The following is a 4,492-nucleotide window of genomic DNA, read 5'->3' on the forward strand; positions in this document are numbered from 1 at the left end:
CCAGTAAATTGAGTGCCGTGAGATGCCATCACTGTCTGCAACTTCACCCCAAGAGAGTTCCTTTCCTGAATGCTGTCAGTTTCTACTCACGACTTCTGTCAGGAGAAAGCCCCACCAGTTCTAGCCTGCAGTTCCTCTCTCACTGTAACCTGCAGCGGCACTCCCTGGCCATGATGGCAAGCGCTGTTTGGGTGGCAGGTGGGACTCGTAAGACAGAAGTATTTCTGTGAAGAGTTGCTGGCAGAGAAGGTGGGCGCGTTTGTCATCGAGGGCTGTGATCTAGCTTCGCCCAGAGCCCATCCTCTAAGACTACTCTTCCTTGTCCATTTTGTTGCATAATCCACCCTTTATGTAACACTAGAGAATGCTAGCTGTGAGGACAAAATAAAAGTGATCTTTAAAACTGGGCTTCCGTGTACAGATCTCTGCATCTCCTTCTGAGATAGTCAAAAACATCAAAGTCTGCGTTGGAGGCCAAGAATTACCCTAAGGTGAGTGGTCCATGAACCTCACTCTGACAAACACTGCTTTACTAGACGATTCAAATAGTAAGGAGATTAAACCGTATTTTATGAATTTGGACTCCCCTCTCACTGCCTGGCTAGCCACTGACTGGGATGCAGATGTGATGGTAGAATCTGGATTCGTCAGCTTGGACCCAGAGATGGAAAGTGTGGATGTGCTCTGGACGGCCTGTTTTGGGACTGTTAGGTGAGCTATTATGCTTCCAGTTGACGTGAAACATAAACATACATAGAATTGGGTTTCCTTGGTGCCAGTGAAGAGAAATCGATCATGTCATATTGTTCTGTGGAGCAACAATGTGAAAATTCGAGATATTTATTCAAGAGTTCCATCCACCTAAAAGTGGATAAAGCAAAATCAAAATGCTTTGTTCATTTTAAAATTCACTTTGGGAATTTTTTTTTTTTGAGAGTTTTTTTTGCTATAGGGCGCGTGCGCTCACCAGACAGACAAAGAGAGACAAAAAGAGAGAAATCACCCCCCAGGGGGGATGGCCACGCCGCAATCCCTTCTCCTCCATTCTCCTCTCGGGATCTTAGGCACGCACGCACACGCGCCCGGCATGAGTTTTAAGCCACCGGGTCCGGGACACGAACTGTGGTCGACTATGTGGGAGTCCAGTGACATAGCCATTACGCTAACTGCTGGTTCCCACTTTGGGAATTTTTCTTGAGGGAGGGCCAGAACCAAGTGTTAAATGTCTATAGGTCCTCAGCGGTGCTAAGGGCACAGTAACTACTCAATAAACATAGTAATTAACTCCATGAGACACTGCAGAGTGCGCTTGCTCATGAGTGTGGCGTTGGAGCCATGGCTTGGGTTTCACTCTGCCAGTCATTAGCTGCGTAACTTGTGATGACCTTCTGCGTGTTGGTTTCTTCACTGGTAACAAGAGAAGAAGATAATAACAAATAACTCATATAGGGTTGTTGTGAGGAACACGTGAGTTCGTACAAAGCACTTAAACACAGTGCCTGGTGCATAGTAAATGTGAAAGGTGTTTGCCACGATGATGCTTCTTACCATGGTGATAACCAGAACCGTACAGCAGGCCCACAGTGTGCTAGCATCAGTCCCTAACCTCCGTGCAGCGTCTGTGGAGATTAAGACGGAAGCAGTATTCGAACAAATCTGGAAGACATTTTGTTTTCTCTACATTTCGTGTTACTTAAAGGCTGCAGCCCATTTAAAAACCAGCTCCAGCGGAGAAGTGAAGTCCCTGTGTAGGTGCCTATGTCTGAAGGTCTATGTCCCTCAAGTTAGAATTTGTCAGGGGAGATGATGGTTTGTTGTTTTGTTATGTTTCCTGAATGTTCATACGCACAGTGAAATAAGGCACTTTCTTTCAAAAGCAGGTTGGTTCCTTCTTCATAGTTCTGCCTATCTCCATTAGGAAGGTGTTTCCAGTTTGCGTCCGGATGCGAGAAGAGAAAAAGGGCTGTTTTCTTCCTTTCTTGTAGTAAACATATTTTCTTTTTTTAAAAAAAAAGTCTATTTCTTCATGAGCAAGGAGGGGAGAGCACCCCTAATAGGGTCTTTATGCCGAGATCCAGCCCGAGCATGGGCGTGTGTGTGCCTAGCATTCTCAGGAAGGTCTACAGATGCAAACCTGGAACAGTCCTGTTTGGATCAACCTTGCAGAGGGTCACATGTGAGCACTGTCACTACCCAGCCCCTCCATTCCCATTCTGGAACTGGGTTCCTGTGCAGGAGCCATTCACCTCAGCAGAGCCTGACTTTCTGCAGAGGGGGCCTGGGGTCTAAGTCACCAGATCTGTGAACGTGGACCGCCAAGACACACTTCATATCTGACAGCTCATGGGGACATTCAGCTTCACAAGTTTCCTCTTGTTACTCTTTCGGCTTTTCAAAATGTTAAAAAATTTCAGAATAGAAGTTGAGAAAAGGTGAAAAAAAACAAAAACAAGAAAAATCAAAAATAAAAGTAGGGAGCAATGGGGACTATTGCTTCTTTATCTAACTTCTTAGCAACCAAGACTCTCTAAAATGTAGAAAGCATACAGTTCTTGCCAAATGACAGCACAGTGTAGAAGTTCAAAATATTCCTAAGGCAGTTATATTTGTAAGACTGCCCATCAGTAGGCTATAATTGTTTCTGGCATAGAAGACTCCAGAAGGTCTGATTGCACAGTTGAAAATAAACCTCTCTTCTCTGACTCCCACACCCCAATCAATAGAGGCCCCTGCTTAGCCATGTCTGAGCTTTCTGACCCTTCCTTGTAATGTCCAGGGCTAAGCCACGTTCGGGTCTTCCTCAGAATTTTCTAAACTAGAGAATTTTCTAGAACTCAGAGAAGAGTCTTTCTTGAAGAAGCTGCAAGAGATGTGAGGATTAGAAGCTTATTTTCTATCCATGGAGAAAGTATTTTAAGAGGATAAAGCCAATGTGCAGAGAACAAAGGTAAGAAGAGATGACAGGACTGAGTGCTGGAAGAAGCCACCATTTGGAGGTCAGGAAGATGAGGACGACTGGCAAAGGTTTTGTCACAATTAAGAGAAATGAACATTTGCAGGACTATTTCAAATCACAATATCTTCACTTACTCCTTGTCTCATGGTTATATTTAACATGTTACAACTAAAGACTCTCAAGTGTTTATATCTACCCCTGAGCTTGTTTTCTCCTGAACTAACTTCTACTTGACAGCTCCACTTGGGTGTCTTACAGGCATCTCAGTTTAAAATGTTCAAAACTGAATTCCTGGTCTTCCTCCAAAACACTCCCGGCATCGTCTCCATTTCAGGTAACAGCATTTTCTTCCTTCCAGTTGGTCAAGTTTAAAATTTTGAAGTCTCATTTGGTGCCCTTTCTCACATGCCACATTCAGTATCAGGAAAGGCCCAACTTCTAAAGATACGTAGACTGGACCCACTTGTCACATCTCCACTGACCCAATCACATGCAAGCTCCGTAGCTTTTTTCCCGGGTCATTGTAATAGCCTCCTAATTTCTCTCCCTGCTTCTCCTTCCTAACTGCACAGCAGCCACCAAATGGCTTCTCATCTCACTTGTCAGATCATGATTTCTTGCCTCTCTGCTTTGGATTCTTCAACAACAGAACAAGAAGCTTTACTGAATCCTGCAAGCCCCTAGACAAGCTGTAGTTTCGTTCTCCAGCTCTTCAGCCCTTACCTCTCCTCTCTGCCCGCCTCACTATCCCCACTCCAATCTGCACCAGCCACAGGCCCTTTGCTGGTTGTTCTTGAACTAGGTTAGCACATTCCACACTTCCACGTCAGGGGCCTCATACCGGCTGTTCCCTCTGCCTCACACACACACCTGCCAGACATGCACGCAGCCAGCTCCCTCACTTTAGACCTTTGTTCACGTTTTGCCACACAGGAGAGCTCTTCCCTGACCGTTCTACCTCCAGTCACAGCCCTTTCTTGTGCCTTTCCTTCTAATGCCCATTACTGGCCAATTCCAGGGTCGTCCTCTCACTAGACTCTGTTCCAGGAGAATGGGCATTTTGCTTTGTCCACGATTACGTCTTCTTAGTGCCCAGAACCATTCCTGTCACATGGAAAGTGCACAAAGGACCTTTCCTTTGCACAATAGACCTTTCAGAATCTTTCTGGCCCACTAAGCTAGACTAAATTGGTCCCCACACCAGCATAAAATGGTTCATCTTACATTTTTACTAAAATATACCAGCTTACTTAATGATGTTTTTTCTCTATATGTTCCCATGTTCTCAATGACCATTAACTCCTGCGCCAGCGACCATGTCACAACTTTTCCAGCAATTTAGAAAAAGTCCAGTTCTCCTTTGCTTCTATATTGGACTGTTACAATACTGTGACTTCAGTTAATTTCTGTTTAACCGACTTATTCATACTTGAAAGTCATAAGACATTCCTATCTCCCCTGTAATATAAGCCCCCATTCTCAAGTAAAATCACAAATTAAGAGTAGCAAAATGCAGAATTCCGATCCGGGTACCAA

Source organism: Tupaia chinensis, unplaced genomic scaffold, assembly GCF_000334495.1.
Source record: "Tupaia chinensis unplaced genomic scaffold, TupChi_1.0 Scaffold000232_1, whole genome shotgun sequence".
Lineage (NCBI taxonomy): Eukaryota > Metazoa > Chordata > Mammalia > Scandentia > Tupaiidae > Tupaia > Tupaia belangeri.